Here is a 20521-nt window from a genome sequence, read left to right on the forward strand (position 1 = left end):
TGAGGTTATGTGAGGTCACTCTTGTGGTCTACAGCTGACCGCAAAGTTCCCACCATTGGATACAATGTAGCGCCTATGCGCTACATTGTATCTCTGCCGTGCGCTGCCTGACTGACAGCTCAGGAGCGCACAGCCAATCAGGAGAGTGCCATGACGTGGCGCTCCCTGATTGGCTGAAGGGACCCTCTTTGACAGGAGTCACGGGGGGTCCCGGCAGTTGGGGAAAGGGGATCCATGTGTAAACATGGATCCTCTTTCAGTGCGTGGTTCGGGTAATGTGTTTTGTTGTTTTGCCAAGTCCCTGGATTATAATTTATAAGAAGAGGACCGATCTACACAGGATTTTTTGTAAGTATAATTTTATTTACAGGTACCCCGGGATTCTACGTGGAGAAGGGGACCGACTCTTCGTGTCAACATAGGTAAGTATGTATGAATGTAAATGTGCATGAATGTAATAAAGTTATACTTTCACGGTGTCTGTGTATTGTTTTTTTTGGGGTATTTTTTTTGTAGTAGAACTACAGGTACCAGCGGGCCCGTTTTCACCCCGCATGCTGGTACTTGTGGTTCTCCAAGTACCAGCTTGCGGGGGAGGCTTGCTGGGACTTGTAGTACTGCTACAAAAAACAATATTCTTTTTTTTTTACACTATGGCAATCAGCCCCCCATCCGCCGCCCTTGGATGGGGGGGGGGGGGGGAGCCTCGGGCTTCACCCCTGGCCCTTGGGTGGCTGGAGGGGAGGGACCCCTTGATTTAATGGGTTCCCACTCCTCCAGGGTACCCCGGCCAGGGGTTACTAGTTAGTGATTTAATGCCAGGGCCGCAGGGACCAAGATAAAAGTGTCCCCCGTCTGTGGCATTATCTCTCTGACTAGTGGAGCCCGGTGCTGGTTCAAAAAATACGGGGGACCCCTAGCTTTTTGTCCCCCGTATTTTTTGCACCAGGACCAGGCGCAGAGCCCGGTGCTGGTTGTTAAAATATGGGGGAACCCCTGTCAATTTTTCCCCCATATTTTTACAACCAGGACCGGCTCAAAGAGCCCGAGGCTGGTTATGCTTAGGAGGGGGGACCCCACGCAAATTTTTTCTTGATTTTTAATACTTTAATTTTTTTTTTAAAGGTGCACAATGAAGCCCTGCACGGATCTCACAGATCCAGCCGAGATTCATTGTGTTAATTTCGGCAGTGTTTTACTATTCACTCCCGTAAAACACTGGCCGAAAATACGAATGACATCGACATCGGAAAAAACGAAAATGCAGAATACGACAGCATAGTAAATGAGGCGTACAAAATTCAAAAAGTTGCAAATTCACACATTCGATGTCATTCGTGTTTGAACTTTAACCTAATTCAAAAAAATACGAATTTTAGTAAATATACCCCCTGGTGTAGAAAAAAGGTGGCGGTGGTATTGTGAGATAGGGAATGTCTGGCATTGTCAGATATATCCTCGGGCAGCTCTTCCTCTAATGCCTGATCCAGTCATCAATCTATTTTGCCCCAAGAGCACGCAATCGTGGTCTATGTACAACACCCGTAAGGGAGTAATACACTTCAGGCATCCCTCCACATGCTTAGCTGTCGGTTCCTACAGTGAGGGGACAGTGGTAAGAGGCAGAGTGGACGACACATGGGTTCACTAGCAGTGAATTACCTACTTGTTATATAACTCTGCAGGGGGAGGATATCTAATGCCTGTTGTAGACAGGGGTCTTGTCTGATGTACACTTAATGGTCAGATTGTGGTAACAGAGTTTAATTTACCCTCTGACATGTGAACATATCAGTTTGTTTAACCACAGTAGGGGAATCCTCTTATTAGTAATTTGTAGGATTTGTTTCCCAGTAACCACAAGGGCAGGGGTATCATTTAGCAATGAAAAATCTTTGTCAGAAACACCTAATATAGGGACTGACATGTAAGCATGTCCCCCCTCTCTTCAGATAAAATATCAGAGAGATTACTGATTAGGGAGGAGGGAGCAGCCCGCTTAGATGACCCAGAGACACAAGAGTGACCTGGAATAGGGTTTTGCCTGACCAAGGAATGAGTCATACGCTACAACCCAGTGGGCAGTACGGATGGTGTAATGGTTAGCATTACTGCCTCACAGCACTGAGGTCATGGGTTCGATTTCCACCATGGCCCTAACTGTGCGGAGTTTGTGTATTCTCCCCGTACTTGCGTGGGTTTCCACCGGGTACTCCAGTTTCCTCCCACAATCCAAAAATATACTGGTAGGTTAATTGGCTTCCAACAAAAATGAACCCTAGTGTGAATGTGTCTATGTGTACATGTGATAGGGAATATAGATTGTAAGCTCCACTGGGGCAGGGACTGATATGAATGGGCAAATATTCTCTGTACCGCGCTGCGGAATATGTGTGCGCTATATAAATAACTGGTAATAAATAAATAATAAATAACCCGTGAGGTAAAATTTTCCCGCCCAAAGCGGAGTAACCATGGGGACATCAGTGACTGTAATGTTACAGGTGGTCCCAAAGGGGGCATAAAGCGTTCAACTAGAGTACTCAGTAGGTTTGAGAACACAGCCCAGTTTGGCTCCAGATTGATTACAGGGGCTGCGGACTGACTGGGAGATGTTTGAGACATAATACACAGACCACCAAGCAACGGTCGGGATTTCGACCGCCGGCATTTCACTGGGTGTCGGGATCCTTACAGCCGGCAAATTGACCTCATATCGTCATTTTATTGATCTGTCATGGTGCATGCTGCTAGTTAGGTCAGCAAGGTATTTTGGGGGTGATTCAGACCTGATCGCACGCAGGCGGTTTTTGCAATGCTACGATCAGGTAGTTGCCGCCTACAGGGGGTTATCGCTGTACAGGGGTGCGATCGCTTGTGCAGAGAGCTGCACAAACAAAAGTTTGTGTAGTCTCTGCAAAGCTCAGGACTTACTCAGCCGCTGCGATGATCCGACCAGGAGCTGACTTCAGGAATCCTCCCTCCAAACGGCGGGGCACGTCTGCGTTTTTCCGGACACACCCACAAACGGCCTCTTCCTGTCAATCTTCGGTGATCGCTTTCTTTGTTAAATCCGTCGCTGTCCGGCAATCCCAGACCCCGGTGGCCAATGCGCCTGTGCATTGCGGAGCATACGCATGTGCAGTTCAGACCCCATCGCACAGCTGCAAAAAAAGCTAGCATGCGATGGGGTCTGAATGGCCCCCTCCATCCCTCTATGCCCCTCCCAGCGGAAAGTCTTCTCTCCCTTCTCCCAGCTACTTACCCTGAACACTTCCATGCTGAGAGTGTGTGCATCATGGTTCCTGTTTGCTGCTGGGAGATCCAGTCGCCTGGCTCTGAAGAGTCCCTACATCACATTACACTTCTATAAGCTAAGGTCTCCTGTGCGGATTACAAACTTGTGTCTGTCAACCTCTTACCCAAAGAGACAGGCAAAGCTGCAGCCTGTTAGACGTCTGTCTCGCATGATTGGACACAATGGGGGTAATTCAGACCCGATCGCACGCTGCCTTTTCTCACCGCCATGCGATCGGGTCTGAACTGCGCATATGTATGACCTGCAATGCGCAGGCGAATCGGCCGCCAGTGACAGGGATCGCCAGGCAGCGACAGAACTAACGAAGAAAGAAGATTGACAGGCCGAAGGCGTTCCTGGGCGGCAACTCACCGTTTCCAGGGAGTGTCCGGAAAAACGAAGGAGTGCCCAGCCGTTCGGGAGGAGGATTCCTGACGTCAGCACCGGCCCGGATCGTCGCAGCAGCTGAGTAAGTCCTGGGCTGTGCAGAAACATTTGTTTGTGCAGCTCACTGCACAGCCGATCGCACCCCTGCACAGCGATTACCCCCTCCCCTGTAGGCGGCGATTACCTGGTCGCAGCAGTGCAAAAACCCGCCTGCATGCGACCAGGTCTGAATTAGGCCCAATATCACTAGTCAGTATGGTATCAACACATTAATGCTGCTTCATTACAGAGGTGCCCTCTTGCACCATCACCTGGCTGAACCCTATATTTTGTTATAGGACCCAGTGATGCTATTCCATGACTCCCAAGCTCCACAGAAGCTGCATCCCCAATGGTGGTAATATCACCAGTCATTAGATTGTTTCTAAGGCTAGACAGCAATTATAAAGCAAAACCTTAGTATCTAATTTTATAATAATAATAATAAATACTCCAGTTATGAATATTATGTAATGCATTTAATTTTTTTAATTTAGTCCCACTTTTAACATATATATATATTTTTTTGAATAGAGTATTTTTATTCAACAAGGATGAAATAATTACAAACATTTCAGTGTATATTGGGATCTTCAATTGTCATTAAACAATATGATCATGCACATATCCTTCTCAAACATTAAATGTATATGCGTGGTGTAGCTGGTAGTCGCAGGTCCGTATAGTGTCAACCCGCATATACCAGGTTCTCCAAAGTCTGCAATCAATTTCAAACACATTTTAACATTTCTTGTTATCTCCCCGAGATACTGCAATAACCCCCCCCCCCCCCCAACTATGGGGCCTAATAAAGCCTACAAAACACCTGAGAACAATCAGAAAACAAGAAAAGAGAAAACAACCAAAAGGATAGTACAGACCCTAAACATAACAAACCAATACAACTCCATCAAGCCCAGATTAATACAGTTGTGCAAGGTGAGGTGCGCCATCGCTATAGTGTAAAATACGGGAGAAGAGCCCGGCTCGTTCCCACGGGTCCCAGGTAGCCGGGTAGTCGTAAAAGGCATACGGTATGTTAAATAAAAAAATAAAAAAAATTTAATTCTAAATTCTAAGGGCAGGGGAAGAATATGTAGAATCAATCCAAGTGGACCATATCTTCTCGTGTTTAGAAAGGGCATTAGTTTTCATATAAATCTACCGATCCTTCAATACTGTGTCATTGACCAGGGCCTTAAATGCAGACATCATAGGGGAGTGTGGGGCCATCCATGTCCGCACAATGCACACCTTGGCGAGCGCGCAGATACTGCGAGCATACAAGACCTCCCATTTAGACCCAGAGTCAGGTCCTCCTACTCCCAGAATGCAAATTCCTGGAGTCAGCATTCCTCTCGGTATCCCTGTACGTTCCAGAATCGACCCGACCCCAACCCGAAACGCCTGTACGGATGGACACTCCCACACCAGATGCCAGAATGATCCACCAGCGGCCCAGCACTTAGGACAGGCGGCAGCGCCACCAGCCCCAAATCTGGGAAAGCCTGTTCGGTGTCATATATGATCTATGCAATATAAAGATTTGGATTTGTTGGAACCGTAGTGATTTGGTGACCTGGCTCGGGTTCTCCAGCGCCACCTCCCAGTCCTCCACATCTATGGGGCCCAGATCACGCTCCCAGCGCTCCCGAAGGTTCGAGAGCGGGTCTGCATGAATTGTTTTTATAAGGTACGAGTAAGTGAAGGAGATCACCTTGACCCAACCCAATGAGCTTAGAAAGGTCTTTATGGGGAAAGGGAGGAGCACCGGGGGAGAATCCCTGAACTGTGATTGTAAAGCGTACCTGAGCTGTAAAAATCTATAAAAGTAAGAGTTTGGGAGACTCCTCCTTTAGTTGCTGAAAGGACTTCATTGTACCATCGTTTTATACAACTGAAATATGGAAGTTACTGAGTATGGGGCCCACACCGCCACCCCCTCCAGGGACCCCAGTTCATGGAGTGATGCGGAGTGCCAGAGGGGAGTATCCGGGTCCATACTATCGTACCCAAGCATACGCTTCAAAGCCAGCCAGATCTTCATGGCCTGAAAAACAATAGGAGGGGACAGCCGAGAAGCGCTCCCCCCCGCTAGAATCTGCGCCGGAGAGAGGCCCGGATAGTAGCTTCGGAGAAACGCCCAGCATAGACCAGCCTCCTCCCCTTCCCGCAACCAGATGCTGATGTGTGCCAGCTGGGCCGCGTAGTAATATAGTTGAAAGTGAGGTAAGGCCAAGCCGCCATCAAATTTTTGTCTAGTGAGGGTATTTAACCTTATTCTAGGCCTTTTATTGGTCCATATCAAAGATGTTAGTATACTGTTTAATTTCTTAAAGAAGGCCGGGAATATGTATACAAGGGATTGCGAGAGAACATACAGTAGTTTGGGCAAAACTATCATCTTAATAAGGCTAACCCTACCTGTCATTGTCAGCGGGAGTTTACACCAAGCCCTCGACTTGCGTACAATCAGCTGTACAAGTGGGTCAAGGTTCAAGGGTATAAAGTCCGAAGGGTCGTTAGTAACCTGGTTCCCAAGGTATTTAATCTGGCCTGTCCAACTTAGCGGTAGGGAAATCTTTGGGACCCGGGGAGGAGAGCCCATAATGGGCATTATAAATGATTTGGACCAGTTTATGCGGAGACCAGAGAAGCCGACGAAGGTCTCTATGACCTGCAACACTATAGGCATATCCACTCTGTAGTCATGCAAGAAAAGTAACAGGTCGTCCGCATAAAGGGCTATTTTGTCAGTACATGGGCCCGTGTCAACTCCCCCAATGTCCGGGTGCGATCTAATCAAGCAAGCCAAGGGTTCAATGGCTATGGCAAACAAGGCTGGGGAGAGGGGGCATCCCTGTCTGGTGCCCCGAGTCAGAGTAAAGGAGGAAGAAACATAGCCATTAACCATGATCCTGGCGCGTGGGCTGTGATATAGCAATTTGATCCATCGTATAAAATTAGGGCCAAAGCCCATACATGTCAAGACCCTCCACAGATATGGCCATTCGACACTGTCGAATGCCTTAGCCGCATCCAGTGAAACTACAACCGCGTCCGAGGGGAAGTCATGGGGAGCCTGCAAAATAGTGTAAAGCCTGCGCAGATTAATGGACGTGGATTTCCCTGGCATGAAGCCAGATTGACCCTGGTGTATTATAGATGTAATGAACATGTTGAGCCGGACCGGAAGGGTTTTCGCCAGGATCTCGGCATCAGTAGGGATAAGGGAAATCGGCCTATAGGACTCCACCAGTTTGGGATCCTTACCGGGCTTTGGCAATACTATAATTACGGCCTCGGACATTGGCCCTCATTCCGAGTTGTTCGCTCGCTAGCCGCTTTTCGCAGCAGTGCACACGCTAAGCCGCCGCCCTCTGGAAGTGAATCTTAGCTTAGCAGAATTGCGAACGAAGTATTCACAATATTGCGAAAAGATTTTTCTTTGCAGTTTCTGAGTAGCTCGAGACTTACTCTTCCAGTGCGATCAGTTCAGTGCTTGTCGTTCCTGGTTTGACGTCACAAACACACCCAGCGTTCGCCCAGACACTCCCCCGTTTCTCCAGCCACTCCCGCGTTTTTCCCAGAAACGGCAGCGTTTTTTCACACACTCCCATAAAACGTCCAGTTTCCGCCCAGAAACACTCACTTCCTGTCAATCACACTCCGATCACCAGAACGAAGAAAAAACCTCGTAATGCCGTGAGTAAAATACCAAACTTCTTAACAAATTTACTTGGCGCAGCCGCAGTGCGAACATTGCGCATGCGCAGCTAGCGGAAAATCGCACTGATGCGAAAGAAAAGAACGAGCGAACAACTCGGAATGAGGGCCATTGAGGGAGGAAGTTGATTAGTGGCAAATATGTCTGTATACATATCATGCAGCTTGGAACCAAAGAACTGTATGTATTGTTTATACAGCTCAGTGGGGATGCCGTCGCTTCCCGGAGACTTGCCACTGGGAGACATTCCCATCGCCGCAGTCACCTCTTCTAAAGTTAAGGGCGCGTCTAGAATATCCCTAGCCTCGGGGGAAAGCCTGGAAAGGGGTATATTGGACAGGTACAGGTCTAAGTCTTCCGCGGAGCATGTCGACTGAGAGTCATAGACCTCTTTAAAGTATAAAAGGAACATCTGCGCTATGTCGGGGGTATTGTCTACTATGGAGCCGTCAGGGCCAGTCATCTGCACTATCGTGGACCCAGGACGGTCGTAGTGCACCAAATGGGCCAATAGACTACCTGGCCTGTCCGCCTGCATATATATATTGGTGGCCCTGAACAAAAGGGAGCGTGCATTTTTATCCGAAAGGTGAGCCAGCCAGGCCTCCTGAGCCAACAGCCAACTTGCCTTCAGCGCAGGGGTTCCCTGAGCCAAATAGCGGGTCTCCAGATCCCTATATTCAGATTCAAGCTGTCTCTCCGTCGCTCTGTACTCTATCTTGCGGGCGGCTATTTTGCCTATCAGCGTACCACGTAAATAAGCTTTGAATGCATCCCATATAACCAGTGTCGGAGCCGAGCCCACGTTATCCGCAAAGAAACCTTCCCACTAAGGCGGTAAATCCGGGCACTCTCCCAGCTGAATCAGCCAGGACGGGTGCAACTTCCAATATGACTGACCCCTCCGGCACTCCACATCGAGAGACAGCAGCAGGGGCGAATGGTCAGACACCCCCCGTGCCTCATAATGAACGTCCGTTATGCTAGGTAGGAGCTTGGGCGAGACCAGGGCCAGGTCGATTCTGGAGAAGGAGCCGTACGTACCGGAGAAACACAAGTACTGCCTAAGCGTAGGGTAGCGAGCCCTCCAGACATCTACCCACTGCATGCTATCTATAAAATCCGCAAACTTAGATCGAGATATAGATTGGCCACCCCCCGCCCCTAAATCCCGAGAAGACCTCCATCTATCCAGAGAGGCATCCAACACGTTATTAAAATCCCCTAGACAAATAACAGGAGTGTGTGGAGAGGAAGCAATAAATGAGGCCGCCTTCTGCAGGGCATCATACGAGAATGGGGGAGGAACATAAACAGACAAAATAAAGAAATTACGGGAGTACAGCTTGCATTCCAGAAACACAAACCTACCATATGGATCCGTATTTACCGTGATTAATTCAAACTGTACAGTTCTCTTTATCATGACCGACACCCCCCTGGAAGAGGAGGAGTGAGAGCAATGATAAGCCCAACCTACCCAAGGCCTGCGGAGCGACAATAGTCTATTTCCCTCCAGATGAGTTTCGCTCAGACAGATAATATCCGGGCCATATTTCTTAATCATTTGGAATACTAGGGATCACTTTATTTTATTATTAATGCCCCGGACATTCCATGCCAAAATCTTTAAGGCAGGCATGTCGTCCGTCGTATTATCTGAGACACAGCATGCAGAGACCCCACAAGGTAAAAAAGAAGCCCCACCATCAACAGTATCCGGGTATCTACCTGCCCGCGCAGAGTACCATCCCAAAAACCATATCGTCCGCAGGCCCCGGGTCCCGAGCCAAACCCCCCTAAATAGCACAACATCACCGCACAATTTAGTAAATAGACATATGGAAAACAAAAAACTGAAAGAGAGAAACACAGAAAAAATAAGATTTTACTCACCGGTAAATCTATTTCTCGTAGTCCGTAGTGGATGCTGGGAACTCCGTAAGGACCATGGGGAATAGCGGCTCCGCAGGAGACTGGGCACAACTAAAGAAAGCTTTAGGTCACCTGGTGTGCACTGGCTCCTCCCACTATGACCCTCCTCCAAGCCTCAGTTAGGACACTGTGCCCGGACGAGCTGACATAATAAGGAAGGATTTTGAATCCCGGGTAAGACTCATACCAGCCACACCAATCACACCGTATAACTCGTGATACTATACCCAGTTAACAGTATGAATATAACTGAGCCTCTCAACAGATGGCTCAACAATAACCCTTTAGTTAGGCAATAACTATATACAAGTATTGCAGACAATCTGCACTTGGGATGGGCGCCCAGCATCCACTACGGACTACGAGAAATAGATTTACCGGTGAGTAAAATCTTATTTTCTCTGACGTCCTAGTGGATGCTGGGAACTCCGTAAGGACCATGGGGATTATACCAAAGCTCCCAAATGGGCGGGAGAGTGCGGATGACTCTGCAGCACCGAATGAGAGAACTCCAGGTCCTCCTCAGCCACGGTATCAATTTTGTAGAATTTAGCAAACGTGTTTGCCCCTGACCAAGTTGCAGCTCGGCAAAGTTGGAAAGCCGAGACCCCTCGGGCAGCTGCCCAAGATGAGCCCACCTTCCTTGTGGAATGGGCTTTTACAGATTTTGGCTGCGGTAGTCCAGCCGCAGAATGCGCCAGCTGAATTGTGCTACAAATCCAGCGAGCAATAGTCTGCTTAGAAGCAGGAGCACCCAGTTTGCTGGGTGCATACAGGATAAACAGCGAGTCAGTTCTCCTGACTCTAGTCGTCCTGGAAACATAATTTTTCAAGGCCCTGACTACGTCCAGTAACTTGGAATCCTCCAAGTCCCTAGTAGCCGCAGGCACTACAATAGGTTGGTTCAAGTGAAAAGCTGATACCACCTTAGGGAGAAACTGGGGACGAGTCCTCAATTCTGCCCTATCCATATGGAAAATCAGATAAGGACTTTTATATGACAAAGCCGCCAATTCTGATACACGCCTGGCCGAAGCCAAGGCCAATAACATGACCACTTTCCGCGTGAGATATTTTAGATCCACGGTTTTTAGTGGCTCACACCAATGTGATTTTAAGAAACTCAACACCACGTTGAGAACCCAAAATGCCACTGGAGGCACAACCGGGGGCTGAATATGCAGCACTCCTTTTACAATGTCTGAACTTCAGGTACTGAAGCTAGTTCTTTCTGGAAGAAAATCGACAGAGCCGAGATCTGTACCTTAATGAAGCCTAATTTTAGGCCCATAGACACTCCTGCTTGTAGGAAATGCAGAAATCGACCTAGTTGAAATTCCTCTGTTGAGGCCTTTTTTGGCCTCACACCAAGCAACATATTTTCGCCATATGCGGTGATAATGTTTTGCAGTTACATCTTTCCTGGCTTGAATCAGCGTAGGAATGGCTTCCTCCGGAATGCCCTTTTCCTTTAGGATCCGGCGTTCAACCGCCATGCCGTCAAAACGTAGCCGCGGTAAGTCTTGGAACAGACAGGGCCGCTGCCACAGGTCCTGTCTGAGCGGCAGAGGCCATGGGTCCTCTGATATAATTTCTTGAAGTTCTGGGTACCAAGCTCTTCTTGGCCAATCCGGAACCACGAGTATCGTTCTTACTCCTCGCCTTCCTATTATTCTCAGTACCTTTCGTATGAGAGGCAGAGGGGGGAACACATAAACCGACTGGTACACCCACGGTGTTACCAGAGCGTCCACAGCTATCGCCTGAGGGTCCCTTGACCTGGCGCAATATCTTTTATAGCTTTTTGTTGAGGCGGGACGCCATCATGTCCACCTGTGGCCTTTCCCAATGGTGTACAATCCTTTGGAAGACTTCTGGATGAAATCCCCACTCTCCCGGGTGGAGGTCGTGTCTGCTGAGAAGATCTTCTTCCCAGTCGTCCACTCCGGGAATGAACACTGCTGACAGTGTTAACACATGATTTTCCGCCCATCGGAGAATCCTTGTGGCTTCTGCCATCGCCATCCTGCTTCTTGTGCCGCCCCGTTGGTTTACATGGGCGACTGCCGTGATGTTGTCTGATTGGATCAGTACCGGCTGGTTTTGAAGCAGAGGCCTTGCCTGACTCAGGGCATTGTAAATGGCCCTCAGTTCCAGAATATTTATGTGTAGGGAAGTCACCTGACTTGACCAAAGTCCCTGGAAGTTTCTTCCCTGTGTGACTGCCCCCCAGCCTCAAAGGCTGGCATCCATGGTCACTAGGACCCTAGGACCCGAACCTGCGGCCCTCTTGAAGATGGGCACTCTGCAGCCACCACAGTAGAGATACCCTGGTCCTTGAAGACAGGGTTATCAGCCGATGCATCTGAAGATGTGATCCGGACCACTTGTCCAACAGGTCCCACTGAAAAGTTCCTGCATGGAACCTACCGAATGGGATTGCTTCGTAGGAAGCTACCATTTTTCCCAGGACTCGCGTGCAATGATGCACCGATACCTGTTTTGGCTTCAGGAGGTCTCTGACTAGAGATGACAGCTCCTTGGCTTTCTCCTCCGGGAGAAACATTTATTTCTGTTCTGTGTCCAGAACCATCCCCAGGAACAGTAGACGTGTCGTAGGAACCAGCTGTGACTTTGGACTGTTTAGAATCCAACCGTGCTGTTGTAGCACTTTCCAAAATAGTGCTACCCCGACTAGCAACTGCTCCTTGGACCTTGCCCTTATAAGGAGATTGTCCAAGTACGGGATAATTAAAACTCCCTTTTTTCGAAGGAGTATCATCATTTCGGCCATTACCTTGGTAAACACCCTCGGTGCCATGTACAGTCCAAACGGCAGTGTCTGGACTTGGTAATGGTAATCCTGTACCACAAATCTGAGGTACTCCTGGCGAGGATGGTAAATGGGGACATGCAGGTAAGCATCCTTGATGTCCCGGGATCCCATGTAATCCCCCTCGTCCAGGCTTGCAATAACCGCCCTGAGCGATTCCATCTTGAACTTGAATTTTTTTATATATGTGTTCAAGGATTTTAAATATAAAATGAGTCACACCGAACCATGCGGTTTCGGTACCCCAAACCGTGTGGAATAGTAACCCCGTCCTTGTTGAAGTAGGGGCACCTTGAGTATTACCTGCTGGGAATACAGCTTATTAATTGCCTCTAGCGCAGCCTCCCTGCCTGAGGGAGTTGTCGGCAAGGCATATTTGAGGAAACGGCGGGGGGAAGACATCTCGAATTCCAGCTTGTACCCCTGAAATACTACTTGAATGAAACAGGGATCCACCTGTGAGCGAGCCCACTGATCGCTGAAATTTTTGAGACGGCCCCCACCGTACCGGGCTACACCTGTGGAGCCCCCGCGTCATGCTGTGGACTCAGAGGGAGCGAGAGAAGAATTTTGATTCTGGGAACAGGCTGACTGGTGCAGCTTTTTCCCTCTTCCCATGTCTCTGTACAGAAAGGAAGCGCCTTTGACCCGCTTGCTTTTCTGAAGCCGAAAGGACTGTACCTGATAATACAGTGCTTTCTTAGTCTGTGAGGAAACCCGAGGTAAAAATATTTCTTCCCAGCTGTTGCTGTGGATACGAGGTCCCAGAGACCATCCCCAAATAATTCCTCACCCTTATAAGGCATAATCTCTATGCGCCTTTTAAAGTCAGCATCACCGGTCCAGTGACAGGTCTCTAATACCCTCCTGACAGAATGGACATTACATTCATTTTGGATGCCAGCCGGCAAAATATCCCTCTGTGCATCCCTCAAATATAAGACGACGTCTTTAATATGTTCTTATGTTTGACAGGGTCACCGACCACGCTGCAGCAGCACGATCTGCAGGTCTCAGTCTAGTACCTGAGTGTGTAAATACAGACTTCAGGATAGCCTCCTGCTTTTTATCAACAGGTACCTTCAAAGTGGCCATTCCTAAAACGGCAGTGCCACCTTTTTTGACAACCGTGTGAGCGCCTTATCCACCCTAGGGGATATCTCCCAGCGTAACTTATCCTCTGGCGGGAAAGGGTACGCCATCAGTAACTTTTTAGAAATTACCAGTTTCTTATCGGGGGGAACCCACGCTTTTCACACACTTCATTCATTCATCTGATGGGGGAACAAAACACTGCCTGCTTTTTCTCCCCAAACATAAAACCCCTTTTATGTGGTACTTGGGTTAATGTCAGAAATGTGTAACACATTTTTCATTGCCGAGATCATGCAACGGACGTTCCTAGTGGATTGTGTATATGTCTCAACCTTGTCGACACTGGAGTCAGACTCCGTGTCGACATCTGTGTCTGTCATCTGAGTGAGCGGGCGTTTTTGAGCCCCTGATGGCCTTTGAGACGCCTGGGCAGGCGCGGACTGAGAAGCCGGCTGTCCCACAGCTGTTACGTCATCCACCCTTTTATGTAAGGAGTTGACACTGTCGGTTAATACCTTTCACCTAACCATCCACTCTGGTGTCGGCCCCACAGGGGGCGACATCACATTTATCGGCATCTGCTCCGTCACCATATAAGCCTCCTCATTAAACATGTCGACACAGCCGTACCGACACAGCGCACACACACAGGGAATGCTCTGACTGAGGACAGGACCCCACAAAGCCCTTTGGGAAGACAGAGAGAGAGTATGCCAGCACACACCAGAGCGCTATATAATGTGGGGATTAACACTATAACTGAGTGAAATTTCCCCAATAGCTGCTTGTATATATAATATTGCGCCTAAATTTAGTGCCCCCCCTCTCTTTTTAACCCTTTGAGCCTGAAAACTACAGGGGAGAGCCTGGGGAGCTTTCTTCCAGTTGCACTGTGAAGAGAAAATGGCGCCAGTGTGTCTGAGGGAGATAGCTCCGCCCCTTTTTCGCGGACTTTTCTCCGGCTTTTTTCTGGATTCTGGCAGGGGTATTTACCACATATATAGCCTCTGGGGCTATATATTGTGGTATTTTTGCCAGCCAAGGTGTTTTTATTGCTGCTCAGGGCGCCCCCCCCAAGCGCCCTGCACCCTCAGTGACCGGAGTGTGAAGTGTGTATGAGGAGCAATGGCGCACAGCTGCAGTGCTGTGCGCTACCTTGGTGAAGACTGATGTCTTCTGCTGCCGATTTTCCGGACCTCTTCTTGCTTCTGGCTCTGTAAGGGGGACGGCGGCGCGGCTCCGGGACCGAACACCAAGGACTGGGCCTGCGGTCGATCCCTCTGGAGCTAATGGTGTCCAGTAGCCTAAGAAGCCCAATCCGGCTGCAAGCAGGCGAGTTCGCTTCTTCTCCCCTTAGTCCCTCGCTGCAGTGAGCCTGTTGCCAGCAGGTCTCACTGAAAATAAAAAACCTAATTCTATACTTTCTTTCTAGAAGCTCAGGAGAGCCCCTAGTGTGCATCCAACCTCGGCCGGGCACAAAATCTAACTGAGGCTTGGAGGAGGGTCATAGTGGGAGGAGCCAGTGCACACCAGGTGACCTAAAGCTTTCTTTAGTTGTGCCCAGTCTCCTGCGGAGCCGCTATTCCCCATGGTCCTTACGGAGTTCCCAGCATCCACTAGGACGTCAGAGAAACAACAGAAAAATTAACATCATCCCAACAGCATCCCCCCTCCCCGTATACCCCCCCGAACTGTGGCATAATCTTATCCCTAACAGAACTCTAACCTTGGTGATCTGAAAGCCTACGGCAGTGCTATGTGTAGATTACAGATTTAAACAAAACCCCCCCAATACAAAGACCAATACGTAAAAGTCACTACCCAGCAAAGTCCAGAACAACTAATACAAAAGGAAGCTCCCCGGGCTTATACTTGCATATTGTAGGCCCATATAGAGAGGAAACTGGATGTCAATCAGTCCGGAGCCATCTGGCGGGCGCCCGGAGCGTATCTGTCCAGCCAGGCCGCCGCCTTCCTTGGAGAGCTGAAGAACTTAGTTTCCCCGTCCGCCACCACGCGTAGCCTAGAGGGAAACAGCATCGAATATGGAAGACTCAGGTCACGAAGGCGCCGCTTGATGGGCAGAAACTGGGCCCGATCTTTCTGGACATCCGCTGCAAATTCTGGAAACGCCGAGATCCGGACACCATTTTGAAGCAGGTGGCCCTTCGTGCGGCCCAGGCGCAGGACGGAGTCCCGGTCTTTATAGTGCAGAAACTTAGCAATGAATGTTTGCGGCAGTGCACCCGGGGGCAAAGGCCGGAAAGGTACCCGGTGTGCCCGCTCCACCGCAAATTGGGCTGTAAAGGATTCAGTGCCATACGCCTCTTTCAGCCAGGATTCTAGGAAGTCTTCAGGGTGCGCCCCCTCTTCCTTTTCATGCAGGCCCACGAATCTCACTTTATTTCTGCAAAGTCGCCCCTCCATATCCAGGAGTTTAGTTTGCAGTGACAAGACTTGTTGTGTAACCGCAGAGACAGACCGTTGTAGGGGGCCGCTGAGGTCTTCCAGATTAGAGACCCGTGTTTCTGTTTCGCCGACCCTCTCCCGGACACGCTGGACGTCCTGGCGCAACAGTGATAAGTCGCACTGCACCTTCTCCATTTTGTTCGACAGGCGTTGTTCGCTGGCCGCTATGGCCTCCAGGACATGCTCAATGGAAGGAGTAGATGGCTGCATGTCCGCGCCCGAGCCGGCCCCGGCCGGGGGAGTCGGTTTGGTAGAAGGAGAGGACTTAGGGGATGACTGCATCGGCTGGGCAGCAGGTTGACGGGCAAACTTCTCCAATTTAGCAGCAGCTGCGCTCTGACCACCCCTCACCATAGTAACAAGGCCCTAGCAGTGCTCAGAGTCCCGATATTCAGTGTCAGAGAGCACAGCAGTCGGGAAGAGATGCAGTATCAGCAGCACTCCAGAGCACAAGGCATCCAGCAGTAGCAGCACTCCAGAGCCCAGGACACCCAGCAGTAATACAGAAGGGGGGAGGGGGACCAGAGGGACCAAGTGATATATATCGTGTTATATAGTGTAATATAGACGAGCAGCCAAAGGCAGGGCAGCGTATTCCAATTCAGCTCTGTCAGCCCTGTATTTCCCCCATAGACACAGCACAAGTAATGAGGATGTGCTCAGGAAACTGCAGCCAAGATGGCCGTCGGGCCCACAGACTTTCCCCTACTCAGACTGCTGCACTGATCTCAGGTACCGGAGGATCAGGAGCCCGCTCGGTAAGGCGTCCAGGGGGTCCAGGATGGGGGCGCCGCTCACCTCCAGCGCTGTGGAGTGTAGCCTTCGTTGCGGGTTCGCGCCCGCGACAGCCCGGGGGAAATCCGGAAATTGAGGCCGGGATTCACTGGCGGCCTAGGCCCGAAGTGCGGGAGGCGGCTGGCGCGAGCTGGGATCTCCTGCAGGAGTCCTCCGGTGATGCCCAAGCAGCCTCAAAAGAGCCCCAGGATGATTACAGGATTAATAGCCCAGGGAGCTCCTCAATCCTGCTGCCTATCCGCTTGCCGCCGTGGCTACGCCCCCTAACATATATATTTTTAATAAACTAGTTATTTTCAAAATACAAAATTACTTATCGTATTTACCAGAAAGATAGAAATTACTTATTTGCATTTTGTATCTACTACAGTATATCCATACAGTTTGTTTTACCCCTAATCCAGTTCTGCCAGTTTATATGAAAAGAAAGTTATCCTTGTTTCTAAATATGCAGGGCCGGATTACCAATTTATCTACCACTGCTTACTCCTAGGGCTGAAAGAGCTCCGAGCCCAAAGGCAGTAGTGTGAAGCCCAGTTGCATGTATCCCATGTCATGGTAAGCTGCTTGACTGAAAATGCAGATACGAGGGGTTTGCAATAAGGGGTGTTCAAAGAAGCCAGTATTGTTCACTTCCTTCACAAACTCATTTTGGAGATCAACAGAGGTCAATGGAGAACCGTGATCTACTACGACTGCAAGAGTGGTCTGCGACACCATGACAATTTTGACCAACTGCAAGCTGCTTTTGGGGAGGAAGCAGCTTTCCGAACCACTGTGTTTGAGTGGTTTGCAAAATTTGGGCATGGCAGACGATCCCTGGAAGACAAGGAGTGTGCGGATAACCTGTGTCCACCATCACCGAGGACAATGTTGTTTGTGCGGGTTATAGTTCAGATGGATGCCAGGGTTACAATAGTACAGTTAGAGAAGGCGATAGGCTACAGACACAGTGAGTGAGAGTGTGCTGCTGCTGCTGGGGGAAGTGAGAGGGGGAGAGTAAGTGTGTGAGGGCTGCTGCTGTCGGGTGAGTGAGAGTGTGCTGCTGCTGCAGACACAGCCTGCGTGTGAAGGGACTGCGAGCTGAGGACGACTGCGAACTGCGAGCTGAGGATGACTGCGAACTGAGGACGGGTGTAGCAAGTGAGAAGGAGGTGCGAAACAACTGCAAGCAAGAGTAGCGGAGTCGCAGGAGAGGGCCCACTCAGATAAGTATTGATTACCTACTTCATCATGTATGTGATTGAATTGGCTATTTTTGCTGTTTTGTGAATATTTATTATGTCCACAGCTAGGTTATAGTCAATATCATATTGCATTGTTTGTATTCATTGCTTGCATTTTTTATATTATTCTGTATTGTTCTTCGGAAGTTAATAGGGAGTTGAGTTGTCAAGCAAATTGGAGGGGCCGAGTTTGAGAGTCTCACTCAGTGCATGTCGTGCAAGATGTATGCACACCTGGAGCAACCGTTGCAGGATGAATTCTATCTACGCGAGATGTGTGCGAACGGTTGCCCTGGAAGCCCAGGTAACTAATCTAGAGCAAACCATTACGCGGCTGAGGGAGATTCACATTCTCGAGCAAAGTTTAGATAGAACGGTGGAGGAGTTGCAGAGGGGGACACCGGTAGACAAGGATAATCAGGTAGCTAGCTGGGTCACTGTTAGAAGGAAGAAAAAGAGGGTAAGGCACGACATCTCCGAACTATCAAAGCCGAATAAATTTGCCCGATTGGACGAAGATTCGGTGGATGATATCAAGGAAATGACGGAGCTGGAGGAGACTGTTCCCTCTAGCAACCAGAGGAGTGGTCCCTCTGGCTCGGATGGGATGAGAGAGGTACCCAAGCAGATTGTGGTGGTAGGGGACTCTTATCATCAGGAAGACAGATAGGGCATTCTGCTCCCGGGATCGCGATCGCCGTACGGTCTGTTGTCTCCCGGGTGCTCGGGTGCGGCACATCGCAGACCGGGTAGATAGATTGTCGGGAGGGGCTGGGAAGGACCCGGCGGTCTTAGTGCACGTTGGCTCCAATGACAAAGTTAGTGGTAGGTGGGATGTCCTTAAGAAAGATTATAGGGATTCAGGCCAGAAACGAAAGGCAAGGACATCTAAGGTAATATTCTCCGAAATACTAGTTGTGCCACACACTGGCGCAGGGAGGCAGAGGGAGATTAGGGAGGTAAATTTGTGGCTTAGAGACTGGTGTAGGAAGGAGGAGTTTGTGTTCTTTGAACACTGGGCGGACTTCTCAGTCAGGCACCATCTTTTTTGTTGCAATGGATTGCACCTGAATGAGGAGGGGGCTGCGGTGCTGGGGGGAAGGATGGTTGGAAGGTTGGAGGAGCTTTTAAACTAGGTGCCTGGGGGGAGGGTTTACCTAGAAACTATGAGTCATGCAGTGAGAATAGTAAAGATGGTGGTAGTGAACTAAATGGGGGTGGAGAAGGGGGGAGGGAAAGAGTAGCCGGCAAGGGTACTTACATGGGTACTAAAAAGGGTAGTAACAATGATAATGCCAAAATATTAACTAACAACAATTGTGGTTCATCATTACAGCATATTGAAACTGATGTAAGTAGCAAAAGGGATAAGTATGTAAGTAACATAAGGGAAAACACTTATGATGGGGCGGAGGGCTTAGAAGGACTAAATGGGTGGATCAAAAGGAATAGTAAGTATGATGGGGGAGGAGAGGGAGTGAGTAGAAGAACTCGCAGTAAGAGTAACTCTAGGGAGGCACTTGTAAACCATGACAGGATACCCTAAAAAAACAAACGGACAAGGGAAACACTAAGCTAAAATGTATGCTTGTGAATGCAAGAAACCTAGCAGGTAAAATGGGGGAATTGGAATTGTTAGCATCAAAGGGTCAGTATGACATTATAGGTATTACGGAAACATGGTGGGACGACTCTCACGGTTGGGTTGCAAACTTGGAGGGGTATTCTCTTTTCAGAAGGGACATAGCTAACAAAAGAGGTGGAGGTGTGTGTCTTCATGTTAAACCATCTCTTAAACCGTACTTAAAGGAGGTTATTTACGAGGGGACTGGAGATAAGGTGGAGTCACTATGGGTTAAAATCTCAAGTGGGAGTATTGATGCAAAAAAACTAGTCATAGGTACGTGCTACAAACAGCCGGATATTAGCATACATGAGGAAGAACAACTCTTGCGGCAAATTGAAAAGGCTGCGGGATTGGGAGACATCCTAGTGATTGGGGATTTTAATTATCCTGATATAAACTGAAGTAATGATTCATGTGTTAAAGCTAGGGGTAACAGGTTTTTAAATACGTTAAAGGATCACTTTTTGTCTCAATTAGTCGAGGATCCAACTAGAGGTAAAACTACTCTGGATCTAGTAATTACTAATAATGTGAACATTGTATCAAGCATGAAAGTTGGGGAGACCTTGGGTAACAGTGATCACTATATGATCTCATTAGACATCAGTTTCAAGAAACATCACTATAAGGGATCAACCAAAATATTTAACTTTAGGAAGGCTAATTTCAGTATGCTGAGAGGTGCACTTAACGGACTGGGAAGATTTGTTTCATGGCAAGAACACTACGGAAATGTGGGATGCATTTAAAAGGGTTGTTAAATAGCAATATTGACAAATTCATTCCCATGGGCAGCAGACGCTGGAGTATCAAACTCAAACCGATGTGGCTTAATAAGAAGGTCAAGGAAGTAATGAATAATAAGAAGCGTTCTTTCAAAGCATTTAAATCTAATGGAACGGAGGAGTCATTTTAGTACTACAAGGAATGCAATAAAAATTGCAAAAAAGCAATAAGAGCAGCTAAAATTGAAAATGAAAATCAAATCGCTATAGAGAACAAAACCAAAACTAAGAAGTTTTTTAAATACATAAACAGTAAAAGGTTAAGAAAGGAGCACGTAGGTCCAATAAAAGATGAATTTGGAGTA

General features: G+C 48.7%; 1 protein-coding gene across 3 annotated transcripts in view; it reads right to left on the reverse strand.

Annotated features, from left to right (window-relative positions):
- The window catches only part of SUGCT (succinyl-CoA:glutarate-CoA transferase), a 1636615-nt gene that overhangs the window by 1417959 nt on the left and 198135 nt on the right, over positions 1 to 20521 (reverse strand). The gene's annotated exons all lie outside the window — the stretch shown is intronic.

Source organism: Pseudophryne corroboree, chromosome 5 (assembly GCF_028390025.1).
Source record: "Pseudophryne corroboree isolate aPseCor3 chromosome 5, aPseCor3.hap2, whole genome shotgun sequence".
Taxonomy (NCBI): Eukaryota; Metazoa; Chordata; class Amphibia; order Anura; family Myobatrachidae; genus Pseudophryne; species Pseudophryne corroboree.